A 14,635-nucleotide genomic window follows, 5' to 3' on the forward strand; every position below is an offset into this window, starting at 1 on the left:
TTTGCTTCAACCACCAGTTTGAAGTCTAGAAATTCGATAGTCTCTTTGTTCATCTGGATACTAAATTTTAAATTCAATGTATTGTCATTGAGTATCTCTACAAAATGGTTTGCTTGTGCAATGCTTCCTTTCCACATACAGAAGATGTCGTCAATGTATCTTACCCATGTGACCACACACTCTTTAATAATGGGTAGCGTGCTGATGACCTGCTCCTCCCACCAGCTTTGGTATAAACCTGCAAAGCTGGGGGCGAAGCATGTCCCCATTGTAGTTCCGAGAATCTGACGATAGATCACTTTGTCAAAGACAATAATTTTTTTGCTTAGGGCACTTGTACATCATGTCAATAATCATTTCTGTATGAAACAGATATGAGATTGATCGGTTCCTCAGAAAGTGATGGCATGCCTTGATCCCTGCCTCATGGAGGATGCAGGTGTAAAGGCTAGTGACATTGAGGCACATCATTAAGAATTGGTCATCCCACTCAATCTGGTCAATCACTCTTAAAAAATCACTTGTGTCCTTGATAAAAGACGGTAACCCCTGAATTAGTGGTTGCAAATAAAATCAAGGTATTTTGATGTTTTTTCTAGGCAGCTACTTCTTGATGAGACAATCGGTCTGCCTGGGGAATTAGTGTTGTTTTTGTGCAGTTTCGGGAGTTAATAAAATGCCGGAAGTGTGGGACACTTGCATTTGAGGAATTCATGTTCCTCCCATTTTAGCAACCCTCGCTCCCTTCATTTTCTCAAATGAACTGACACAATTTATTTGCTAGTTCATATTGTGGTCTAGTGGTGATTTCGTAGTTGTCCCTGTCATTTAATTGGTGGTAGCCTTCTTTAAGGTATCACAACAACTCGTAAGAGAGGGTCCGAGGGAGGTGTTTAACGACCAAACAGGCTGATACCCCCTGTATAACTACCGAAATAACAACAAAGCCTGTAGGTCAAGTGGTGCTGAGATATATCAATTAACACTGGTACACTTGCACAAAAGGTGAATCAAACAAAGACTATCAACTGTTACTGATTAAGTCCTATCAGCCCACCTGATGGCGGAGCCTCATCATCTAGGACTTCCGAAACTAGGTCTGTGTGCGATCGCCCAGTTGTATATTAGCGACGCAACACAAGACCAAGATATGGTCACCACAGTTGTTAGTCCAGAAGGTGGGGCTGATATGTGCAGTGCAAAAATTAAAGTAAAGTGAAGTGTATTAAAATGGCTATCAAGACAAACAAAGACCTTTAATAGTGTTTGCCTGGACGTCAGGTTAAAAAATAGTGGAATGACAGTGTGAAAAAATCACTGTCTAACTTGCTTGGTAGAAATCAAACAAGAAAAATAAGAAAATAAACATGAAAGTGATCAATTAAAGACCATCCTACCACATCTTCTCAGTATTGTTCTGTTGATGCAATAGGTCTTTCCTGTATGAGAACAAGAAACGGAAAGAGAACATTGTAGACATTGCATGTGTGTAGTCCTCACAATTACATCTACAGCAAATATTATGTAGAAGTTGCTGTAACTGTGCAAACCAGTGATTAATTGATCACTCTCATGTTTATTTTCTTATTTTCTTAGTTTCAGCACTGATGATAGTGCCCTTGCAGTAGCAGATTATAGCTTGGCCCTGACGAATGCCAGTGACACCTCACAGTAAGGCAGAAACATGTTGGCCCTATATAGATCTTTGTTTGATTTCTACCAAGCAAGTTAGACAGTGATTTTTTCACACTGTCATTACACTATTTTTTAACCTGACGTCCAGGCAAACACTATTAAAGGTCTTTGTTTGTCTTGATAGCCATTTTAATACACTTCACTTTACTTTAATTTTTGCACTGCACATATCAGCCCCACCTTCTGGACTAACAACTGTGGTGACCATATCTTGGTCTTGTGTTGCGTCGCTAATATACAACTGGGCGATCGCACACAGACCTAGTTTCGGAAGTCCTAGATGATGAGGCTCCGCCATCAGGTGGGCTGATAGGACTTAATCAGTAACAGTTGATAGTCTTTGTTTGATTCACCTTTTGTGCAAGTGTACCAGTGTTAATTGATATATCTCAGCACCACTTGACCTACAGGCTTTGTTGTTATTTCAGCCTTCTTTAAGGTACATCTCTTTTGACATGACAACAACGTTCCCACCTTTGTCTGATTTTTTAACTTCTATATTTGCGTAATTTTTAATGGATTGGATAGCAAGTAATCTTGACTAAGATCTTGTCCACCAAACTGTTTCTTTCTACGCACTTTTTCTAGCGTGTGCATCACTCTCTTTTCAAAAAAATCTATTGCATCATTGGTGATTTGGGTGAGGAAAATCGATTTCGGTTTAAAACCACTAACGTGACAGAGATCTAGTTGGATATTGTCGTTAATCAGATTCAGGGGTCATCTATGAACTTTTTGTTACCATCAAGTTCATTTATGCTGTGTAACACCTCAATATCCCACATGAAGGAGTGAACTTCCATGAATAGACAAGAAGGGATTCAGCTTCTGACAACCGCATAAACATGACAACTTTGCTCCCTTAGAATTAGGAGCATATCTCCAGAGTCGTGTGAAAACAATAGATAGCTATTTCACTCAGTCAATCGTGCATTCTTAGTTTCACCAGAGTGCAGAGAAATACAGAGACGGGCGTTTTCAATAAAAGGTGTTATTTATTGAGCAGTCTTCTTTCTCATGCAAGAGAAATGAATTGCCACAATTGCAATACTTGTTATAAAGTAAAGTGCGTACAGTAAAAGGAGTATTATGAAATAATACTGTAAAAGGATTGATATGGTTTCTGAGCCATATGATACTTAAAAGGTATAAAATATATACAGTTACATACAATGATAAAAGTTTGACTAAACGTACTCAACTGGTGCTTCTAAATACGCCTACCCCGATGTACCTAACCTAAGCCTAGTACGTGGGAAGGAGTAAGTGAGCTGCAGTTTAAGTTAAGTTAGTTTTTGCCAAGAATCTGACTCGAGAATTCTCTAAGGATCTAATCAGCTCCGTACCTTGGTTTTAGAATGAAGGAGGTCTTGTATCTCTCTCTCAGGACTCGATCTCCCAGTAACTCACAAGGGTGACTGGAAACACTGGAGCTGGATTTTCTCGTCAGGAGAAAAAGACAGCGTCTTTCTCAGTGCGTCAAATGGGAGGGACGGCTTCCTTCGGCACGCGCATCAGCTGGGCTTCGGATAAGTAGATAGCCGCTCTGCTCCACACCACCGTGTGTTGCTTAAGGCAAACACTGGTATATTTATACCTGGAAGGTGCCGTGTTTGACGTAAGTTTGGACATAAGACGTCAATAAAAGATGTCACTAAGAACTGGCCGTTTCAGTGCTCGCAGGAGTTCTAGGACAAATCAAAACAAAAGCATGGGGAATTCCCAGGTTGCTGGAGGTTTGGTTTGTTGCAAGAACTCGTTGTACTTTGTAGGAGTCTAAGGAAGTAGCCTTGCCGTATTTGGTTTGCATTGGCTATTACTAAATATGGATTTGATTACTATGCCTTTATAAGGGTATGATTTGTTATAACCATATAAGGGCATAAATCGGGAATATTTAATTAGGGTCCTAGATAAGATCACAACACCCACTCCACGTATAATGTCCATCATTACTAAATACTAAGCAATATATAAACATATAGGTATGCATGTGTTTTTCCAGCCCACCCCAAAATACATCAAATGCATTTGAAATGGTATAGATACACGAAATGAGTATTGTACTGTACGCTTTCAAGCAGTGGTATCATTCAGATAATGCAAATATAAATATCAGCTGAATGAATTGCGAAAATTACATTTATGAAATGGCTCTTAATACAGAAGAGAAGGTCGAGACCATTTCATCACATATTTATACAAGATTGTAAATGTGCTAGAGGCTGATTCAAAATATTGTTTATGTTTATGTTTATGTTTTCGCGATTTGTATTGCACAACAAATACCCGAGGGTGTCTCGGCGCACAAGAAACTTCCTGGGACAAGAGGCCAGCTGTTAGAATCATTGATCAAATAGCCAAGTTTTCAGTAGTTTACGGAAAACAATGAGAGTATGGCTGGTTTTGATGGCCAGTGGGAGGGAGTTCCAAAGCCTGGGAGGCGCCACTAGAAATCGTCTGTCTCCCCAGGTGGAGGTTCTCGTGCGTGGGACTGGTAGGAGACAGATGGAGGATGAGCGCAGCGATCTTTTAGGGGCGTAAATCCGAAACGTGTTCTTCAAAAACCGAGGTCCAGTATCATTGATAGCCTTATAGGCGATACAAAGCGCCTTAAACTTGTTCAGGCTTCAGACTCGTAGCCAATGCAAGTGACGTATGGCCATAGCGTGTGAGTGGTATTTAGGGATGCCAAGTAGGACTCTGGCTGCCGCATTTTGGATGGATTGCAGCTTATTTAGGATCTGGTCTTGCGTGTTGAGAAAAAGAGCGTTGCCATAATCCATTTTGGAGAAACAAGAGCGGTAATCAGAGTTTTACCTGCTGATGCTGGCAGATATGGAAGTAGCTTCTTTATTTTCCTCAACATGTAGTAGGAGGATGAGACCACTGTGTTCACATGGTGTTTGAATGACAGCCTGTCATCGAACATGACTCCGAGGTTTCTGACCTTGGCCACTGGAACTGGCGGTGGACCCATTTCACTTGGCCACCAGATGGAGGACCATTCCGGGAAAAGGTTGCCAAAGGTCATAACCTCGGTTTTGTCTGAATTTAATTTCAGACAATTACTCGACATCCATGAACAGATGGCTATCATGCCCTCCTGGAATCTTGAAGCAACGGCTGGTCCATCCCTATGCACAGCCAGCACCAGCTGGGTGTCATCTGCGTAGGTGGTTAGACACAACCCGTGTGCTTTGATGACCCTCGCCAAGTCCGCCACATATATGTTAAATAGTGTCGGGCTTAGCGAGGAGCCCTGGGGCACGCCAAAAGGTAAGGTGAAGAAAAGTGAGTAGAATTCATCTAACTTCACTGCCTGCGTGCGGTTGGCCAGAAATGAGGCGAGGAGATCTTTAGCCAGGTGGTTAACCCCTAAGGATGCGACACAGTCGATCAGGATGGAATGATCAACCGTGTCAAAGGCTGTGGATAGATCTAGAAGTATAGGGACCGCCGCCCCGCCCTGGTCTAGGATGGCCCTTATTTCGTCAGAGGCCTTTACCAGGGCAGTTTCAGTGCCATGGCCCTTCCTAAACCCAAATTGGGTGTCATCTAAAAGTAGATGGTTATGGATGAACTCTGAAAGCTGCTGGTTCATCAGTGCTTCAAAAAGTCGCAGGGGTCAAGAGAGGGTTTTTTTAACAGTGGCTTGATGATTGCTTTTTTCCATATTTCAGGGTAAATGCGTGTCAGAAAGATGGTATTACAAATGTCCATGATAGGAGGCGTAATAACCTCGGTAATTGAGATTAGTATGGAATGAGGACATTGGTCTAGGGGAGAGCCTGACCTAATAGATGTAATAAGATTACTAATCTGTTCCACCGAGACCGTATGAAAATTGGAAAAAGTCGGTCTAGGAGATGAAGACAGGTGGTGGGGGTCGGAACCCTCCAGGCAGTTAAGGGTGGAAAACGTAGAGTATATATTGGTGACCTTGGTGGCTAAAAAAGTGGCTACCGAATTACAAAGATCTTGGGAGGCCTCAATGGGAGAACCTGTAGGGGGATTGGAGAGGATATTTACTACTTGAAACAGCTTCTTGGCCGAGTTCTGTGCTGATTCAATTTGAGATAGGAAGAAGGCGCTCTTGTGTGTGATAATGGATCTTTTGTAGATAGCTAGTGCATCTTTGTAGGTTTGTTTGTCTATAGGACTGTAATGTTTGCGCCAATGTCTTTCGAGGTTCCTACAGTGCTGTCTCTGGAGTCTGAGGTCCTCAGAAAACCATTGCGCAGATGGCGCTGCACGATTAGGAAAGATGGATTTAATCGGGGCTACCTGACTAACCGCCTCCTGAATCCAGTCCTGGTACCTAACAGACGCTAAACAGGGGTTGGAGGAGGTCTCAAAAGAGGATTTAGTCAGGATATTAGTAAAGAGAGGGATGTCAAGGTTATTCCAGACTCTGGTGTTCTTCGGCATGCGCGCTTTGGCCTGAGGGGGATTAGGATTATGAGCTCGCATAATAAAGATGACTGCGAGGTGGTCCGACCACTCCAAAGGAAGGATGGTGAGCAAAGAAATGTCCGGATTATGGGTAAACAGACCATCTAGCGTGTGTCCAGCTTGATGAGTGGGACCTACAACTAGCTGCTGTAATCCAACAGCTTGCAGATCGGTGATGAGTTGGGTAGTATCATAGTCATCAGGGGCTTAGATGAAAATTGATGTCTCCTAGAATAGCGTAATCAGAGGATCCTACAGAGAGTTCAGTAAAATGATCAAGAGATGAGAGAAAGCGTGTGCGTGGACCAGGGGGGCGATATAAAAGAGTGCCTTTGAAGACTTGGTTATGATTAAGAGTGATGGAGTAGGCGAAAGCCTCACAGTCCGGGCGAGGAATGGGTTCTAATTTAGTGAGATATGTTGCCTCCTCTACCTGTAACTCTGTCCTGCCTTACCACACAGAAACCATCCGGGGTGGCTGCGCAAAAGTCAGGACCAGAGGCGGCATCCCCCCAGGATTCGGTAACAAAGAGAATGTCAAGCTCCTGGTTGGTGATGCACTCCCTAATTTCCAGATTGTGTTTCGGAAAGGAGCGAGCATTGATAAGTGCCATGCGGTAGTGGGGCCTGGAAAGGCGGGCGGTAGGGTAGGTGGACGGGAGGGGATACGGGAGTTTAATATTGCAGCCTGGGCAGGCTTCTGGGGCAGGTGCGAGGCAACTAACAAATGGCAGCATCTGACACCGTGGGTTGAGGTCAGCACGAGTGTTTAGTTCCCTTAGCTGAGATGAGGAGTACCGCAAAGGAGTGCAAATGGAATGGGCAACCTTAGGGCCAGGGGTTGTGGCCCTGAGCCCGGTACAGGCGCAGACGGGCGCAGACGGGCTTGCCTTAGGTGCACCTTCGCCTGTCTCTAGAGTCTCTAGGAATAGAAGCTCTGTTCTCTAAGAATAGTTCTACTTTAAGCAGAGTACCTTGTGCCAAAAAAAAGGTAAATATTTTGGAAGTTGGGAAAAATGGATCCAAGTGTCTTCAGCAGTGTTATTTATAAAAACTGAAGGCCGAATTCAGAGTTCAGGGAATGCTGTGTGCTCGCTATTTCAATTGTTATTCTCGTTGTTAGGAGAGAACATTACCTCAGATAGACCAGCCAAAAACGCGTCTACCACAGTAGGTGAAAGTTGGACAAACTCCGAAAAAGTTGAAATAGTGCATATATGAGATGCATTGCCATCATCGGTGTCTAGATCAGCAATGTTCACAGAGGGTTGTACCTGTGTGCTGCCGCTTTCATCTCGTACTTCCCCGCCACCTGATCGTAATGGTGAAGTCTCAACGAATGCCGTCATCAGAATCGGTAGCCGCGGGAGACAAAACATTGCGTGAGCCGTTACCGGACAAAGCAAAGCGTCGACATCCATTGGTACTGTTGATGGTAGTGTAAGACAGACGTCCAACACGCATTCTTCTCCGCATAGCAGACATCGAAGCACAGGTAAGATGCAAATTTGCCAGATCGGTCTGAATGAAAGAAACCAGGTAGTATTCAGATCTCTTAGCCAATCCGAGGACCTTAGTGATACGGTCTCGGTATCGTATTGCTAGGATCGTTTCTTCCACCGTAGCCTGAGTTTTGTCTGTGACTTGGCTTGCCATATCGGAGCAGAAGGAACAAAAATAGAATTCCTGCTACGAGTTCCAAAATAAGAGGCAGGCCACCGAAAAGAGAGTGTACAAAATTCGGGAAGATGCCCAGAACCGTTTCAAAAGGTGTTAACAGTCCTGAAAATATTGTCTTAAATACATGTGCGATGCCACTGGTATCTGACATGTTTAAATTTGGCTTAAAATTTCTATATGTTTATAAGGTAAATTCCAGGTTGATTTGATGTATCCTTTACCCAACCTTTCATACAGGCCTGCTGGTATATACTTTTGGCAGTATTGAAACTGAAAAGTTGTTATCAGGATTGTAATGGTGCCATTAGGCATGGGCGGAAAATCCGTTCCGCTCGCGGATTTTGCGGATTTTCGGGAAATCCGCAATCCGCGAGATTTGCGAATCTCCCGCAAAATCCGCAAATCCGCGAGCAGCGGATTTTGCTCGCACTGCTCGCACTGTTCGCGTGAGTTCGCGTGAGTTCGCGCCCCGCGAATAAGTGCAAAATTGCAGAAATACGATCTTAGCAAAACTGAAAGTAACTACTTACCAGGTTCAAAAGTTCAGGCTCATCATTAGTAGCCATTTCCTGTAGTGCTTCCTGAGGGGCCCCTCCAGAGTTCAGTTGCCAGTTGAAACTATTATGTGACCCTGCTCTGAACCTCAGAATAGTTACACATATGCCACAAAGGTCCTGAATTACAGCTAAGGGAGACAAGCAGGAGCCAGGCTGGAAGTTAAAATCCATTAATCGGCCCCTAATTCATTATTGTCAGTTGGGGCAGGGCAGGTGTTGTAACTAATTTTGCAACAATGAAAGCACTTAGCAAGTGCAAAAGATCACTAATCAGGGCGCACTAAGGAAGCAGGTGCCAGCTAAAAAAATATTCTGTGACACATTAATCAGCCCCAAATTAATTCAGGTCACTTGAGGCAGGGAAGGTGTGCTTTGCTTTGCCGAAAATAATGTACACTGGACAACCAGAGGGTGTGGTGATGAAACAGAGGGTGGCATGGGTGGGCCAGAGGGTGGCATGAGTAGTCAGAGAGTGGCAGTGGTGACAGAGAGTGGCAGTGATGAAGAAGAGTGTCCCAAACAGGCTGGACACGTAGAAACAACAAGTTCGCGAAACTTGCGACCCGACAGGTAAGTTCGCAATTTGCGAAAGTGTACAAAACCCTCGCGAACTGGCAGAAACACGGGCGAACACAAAAAAAAAAAAAAATCCGCAAATTCGCGGGAATTCGCGGATTTTGCGGATTGCGAATCCGCAAATCCGCAAAATTCGCGAACGCGAGATCCGCAAAATTCGCTCATGCTTAGGTGCCATGTAATATACATTCAATGACAGGTCTTTCTGACATTGTCAATGGTAATCTCTCGTTTGTCAGTGCTCAGCACTGTATAGTCTGCTCCTTTTTGTGCCAACGAGATTTGTCTATCAGTAAGGTTAAAGATAGAAAATAATGACGTTATGTTGATTAGACGCCATGGCACGTCACCTGAACTGAGGTTTTGTAACGTCCAGCCTAGCTGTACAATAGAACACAATTGGGACTGACCATGTTGTAACATTATCATATCCTGTTCTATTATATCATTAGCAGATGATACAATGCTGTCTAGTAAATAGATTCTGGAGGACAGAGTCGTTAACCCATTGTCCACTACAGAAAGTGTTTTTTCTAAATGAATACGATCAATTTCTCGTATTTTTTCTGCAGTTTCAATTTGATTTAATTTCCAAGCTTCATTGTAAGCTGCGTATATACCGGCATATATGAAATGTTTTTGACGCGGTTTGCGAGGTCCCAGTATGAAATCTCGCAAGTCAGCACCGTCTTCAAGTAAAGTTAAGTGTTGCTTCATTTCGGGAAGTGTGGATCTCTGTAGCCAGTCGAGGCATATTTTTCCTACACTGTATGTTGTAACTATCCCTGGATGTTGTCTCTGGGAATATCTTGGGTCTGGCCTGTTCTGTTTGAACCCCTGTATTTTATTCAGGAATCTATCTTGACAGTTGTTAGTGTCTGTGGGCCAGATCAACCATTTGTTCCAGTCAGGAAGTGTTCTGTTTTGTTTTAAAATATAGGCCACGTCTAACCCCTCATCTGTAGTGGTGTTTCTATCAGGCATAGGCTTTGGTATAGATGGGTTGTTTAAATCTTTTATCTTGGCTAAACCAAGACAGGTTGTTTGCTGAATTGTGTCATTCAGGAACATTATTTGTTCTGGGATCATGCAGGCTCTGAACAATGCTTCTAAACCTTGTACCTGCCATTCTTTTGTACCCCAGATGGTTTTTGTCTCAATGTTGTTTTTCCAAAATTCAAAACCAAATGTAGACATTTTTTCATAAAATTGTTCAGAATAAATCAGTTTAGTGTTTGTCAACATGCTTTTCACTCCTGTCTTATTTAACATTTTGAAATAGAATGTTTCAGGATCAGTGATATTAAACCCCAAGAAGTATGGGAATTTCTCATAAAATGTTTTGAGCCTCCTTTTGGTGGGGTTGGACAATGTTCCCATTGACTATAACTGAAAATATTTCTAGGATTTGCAGATTTGTGCAGATAATGATGCCCAAAGTGGTTGAAACAGTACATTTACTCATAATTCGACGAACCCTGTAAATAATCATGTGCTGTAAATTTTGCTGACATTTATAAATCTGACATCATATTATTAATATTTTCAAAGTCCCAATCATCAGAGAAAGTACTAGGTGATACAAAGTCACTTAAAGAAATCTTAAATTGGTGTGGATATTTCAAAAGCTCAACCGGGCCATAAATTTCATAGTCAGTTTTGTCCCATGCTATACCACCAGGTATAGGAATGGATGTAATGTTCACTGATGACAGTTCTCTTTTTTCGATGTGTGATGATCTGTGTGGTTTCAGGACCAAGTTGATGTTCTGACTTGCTGTGTCCATTGTACTATATTTTCCATCAATAAATCTACCCAAACTTAAAACCAAGATGAGCCATAGAAGGAGGAAAAGTACGCCTAACACAATCCATATTTTAATCCATTGTGAAGTTACATATGTTTCTCTGAGTTGTTGAAAGAGTTCTGTGATTTTTTCTTTGAATGTTTTTGATGCTGGCTTGTCTCCATGTTCACTTGGATCATCGGAAAAGTCATCAAAGTTGATAAAGTAGCCAGATGCAGTTCTGTCAATTGGTGGGATTGCTACCGGATTTCCATTGATCTTTGCATTTTCTTTTGTTACATTTGTATAGTCCGAGGCTACATCGTTGTAGATCGGAGTTTCTTGGTGAACTGTTGCAATTTGGGTTTCAAGAGGCACAAGTTCCATGGCTTTGTTGCAGAGTCCTTTTTTAATCACTGCAGTTTTGTCAAATGTGATTTGTCGTGTTCTATCTAGGACCCCGATCAATATTGTGATCTTATGCCCCTAATACGGCTATAATCAATCCATACCCCTATAATGGCATAAACGATCAGAGCCATATTTAAGAAACTCGCCTCTGCAGCTCATTACAGTATATGACACAGCAGAAGCCACTATCTTAGATTCCTAAATTACACACCGAGTTCTTTCAACAGATAAAACCCCCAGCAACCTGGGAAAGCCCCGTTTGCTATGTTTTGTTTAGTAATAGAACTCTAATGAGCACTGTAAGAACGACCGGTTCTTAGTGACATCTTTATTGACGTCTTATGTCCAAAAACCTACGTCAAACAAGGCACCTTCCAGGTATAAATAATACCAACGTTGCCTTAAGCAAACACAGTGGTGGTGGTAGAGAATACAGGAGCAGAACAGCTGCCCCTTGCAGAGCCCAGCAGATGCGAGAAGCCCACGGACGCTGCCCCTCCTCCTCCTTGACGCGCTGAGAAAGACGCTGTCTTTTCTCCTGCTGAGAAAATCCAGCTCCGGCATTTCCAGCCTACCCTTGCGGGTAACTGGGATATCGAGTCCTGAGAGGAGATACAAGACCTCCAACATTCTATTCCAGAGGTACAGTGTTGACTAAACCCTTAGAGAGAATTCTTGAAGCAAACCCTTGGCAAATCCAACTTAACTTAAACTGCTACTTACTTACTCCCTCCCAAGTATTAGGCTTAGGTCAGGTACACCGGGGTAGGCGTAGTTAGAAGCACCAGTTGAGGACGTTAGCCAAATGTATATATGAATGTATATATTTTACTCATTTTAACTATTGTATGGCTAAGAAACCATATCAATGCTTTTACAGTATTATTTTGCAATACTTTTACTGTACGCACTTTTTATAATAACAAGTCTTGCAATTGTGGCAATTCATTTCTCTTGCATGAGAAGAAAGACTGTTCAATAAATAATACCTTTTTATTGAAAACGCCTGTCTCTCTATTCTCTGCATCCTGTGAAAGTAATTCTTGCACAACTGACTGAGTGAAATAGCTGTCTATTGTTTCACACGACTCTAGAGATTGACTCTTATTCTAAGGAGCAAAGTTGTCATGTTTATGCGGTTGTTGGAAAACTGAATCCCTTCTTGTCTGAGCCAGGGGAGCTGATCACTTCCTATTCAGTCAAGAAAGTTTCCAGTGACCTCTGAGCTAGTTGGTACAAACCCAATTAAGTCTAACATAGTCAGTAGAGACCTGGAAGACCGCACTTCTACGTCTACACTGCTGTTTATGTTATTCCAATGCGCAGGGCCTATAGGGAAAATAGGAACTACACTACAGATTAGTCTCTCAGTTTGAACCTCTTAGATTGTAGCAAGATTTGGTCTTCTGCTATTTCTTGGGAGTCCACTGGGCCTACTACTTATTATTGGCCACATGATTGTGGTTTCACCAGGTCGATTGATATAACTCGGTTCTCCTGTTTTCCAGCAAGGGGCGGTAGTACTTGTTCCGCTGACAGCTAAGACAGGTACTGCTTTTCTGTAAGAAGGCCCAAATTCCTTCTTCACCGCGATCTTTTCTCTGACCAGATCCCCAATCTTTGGAATCCAGACAGGTCTTGCTGGGACAGGTGGTTTTTCTTCAGTGGTAGTTGGCTTTAGTTTTTCGTTACTCAGACTTTTTCTTGTTTCATTTAAGTCCTGTAAAACAGCCAAACGATCTTTGATATCAAAGGCTTTTTGTTGCACCACTGAAGTCTGACAATCCAAGTCCTGAATGATCATTCTGGTACCAAATAAAAGTTCATACGGACTGATACCTCCTAGAGAATTTCTTGGCATATTATTAAGACTACGTTGGACACTTATTAGATGTTTGACCCACCCATCACCCGAACCTAATACCCTCTCTGTTATAGATTGCTTTATGTCCCGTTTTTTTCTCTCCACTACCGCATTTCCCTCAGGATGGAATGGACTAGAATACCGCAATGCAATGCCCATGCTGGCCATGGCCTCTTGTAAGCCTGAGAGCTAAACGCAGGACCCTGGTCAGAATGTAGCATGCGAATTGCGTATGTGCCGATAAAGACTCGCAAATCTTTTATAACAGTTCTGGCGTCAGCCGAGCGCTGGGGCCACATCCAAATGAATCTTGTACAGGAATCCACTGCGACCATGATATATTTATAGTTGCCGTCCCTTTCTAAGGGACCACAGTGGTCCAGATAAACACATGCTAATGGTTTGTCTGAGATTAGAAGGGGCGTCTGCGCTGGTCGTTTCAGTGTTGATACTTTCATTTTCTGACATATTTCACATTCTAAAACATTGTTCCTAGTCTGTTTTCTCATTCGTGGCCACCAATATCTCTGTTTTAATAATGATACTGTGGCAGAAACACCAGCGTGTGCAGAGGCGAGACCTTCATGTGCCGCTAAAATTAGTCCTAACCTGTGCTCCGTGTTTGGACTTGCTCTATCCCCCACTCCAGGGATTTGAGCAAACGGAACGTTGTTCGCATCAGTTTTGTATGAGTACTTTACTGGAAAGCCTTTCGGGAGTGTCTTACCGCTGTCTTTTACTGAAGCACGGACAGCTTGCATTATCGCGCTGTCTATTTTTGTTTTTGACCGAGTAATGGCAGCTACGGAAGCCGTTTGTACAGCTGCTTTTGCGGCCTCGTCAGCCAACGAATTCCCTGCACCGTGAACGCCATCACGTGAATCACGTGAGTCTTTTGTAGTTCTTTTTGTAAAAGAACTACTTGTTCCCAAAGCGTTTTATGCTTGATTGTGCCACCTTTTGTATCTTTGTAGTTGTTTTGAACAGTTCTGTTAATATTCATTGTAAGACTGGACACAGTAATAGGAATCGCACACTATTAGTGTGGGGAATTCTTGTTCGCTATTTTCAAGTGCCATCTTAAAAGCCTGTAGTTCAGCTTGCTGAGCTGTACAGTCTCCGAGTGATTGAGTTTTAGTTACCAAAGGTTTAAATTTTCCTTCGTGCCAATGACCTTTAACAATCGTGCATGCAGCACTGTAGACTTGTTTACCCCCAACTGTGGGTTGTGCTGAGCCGTCTGTATATATATTATACAACCGTAATGTTCCAGAGGTAGAATCTCGATCGGCAGAGGACATTCATATTCATATTGTAGAAATTCTTGTGTTTTTAAGTTAGGATCAAATTCGTATACTACGTCCGGTGCAGCAAGAGAATTAACCTATTGTATCCATCTTGGATGTAAAGCTTTAGCATTGGGGATGCTTGCTCTTGTTACTGCTTCTAGGGCAGTTATTGGTGTAACGATAATTATTCGTTTACCTTGTGCGAGGGCTCTTTCTTTTGCTACAGCAGTGTGAACAGTTCTGTAAATATTCATTGTAAGACTGGACACAGTAATAGGAATCGCACACTATTAGTGTGGGGAATTCTTGTTCGCTATTTTC

The sequence above is a fragment of the Lissotriton vulgaris genome, chromosome 7 (assembly GCF_964263255.1).
Source record: "Lissotriton vulgaris chromosome 7, aLisVul1.2, whole genome shotgun sequence".
In the NCBI taxonomy this organism is placed as follows: Eukaryota; Metazoa; Chordata; class Amphibia; order Caudata; family Salamandridae; genus Lissotriton; species Lissotriton vulgaris.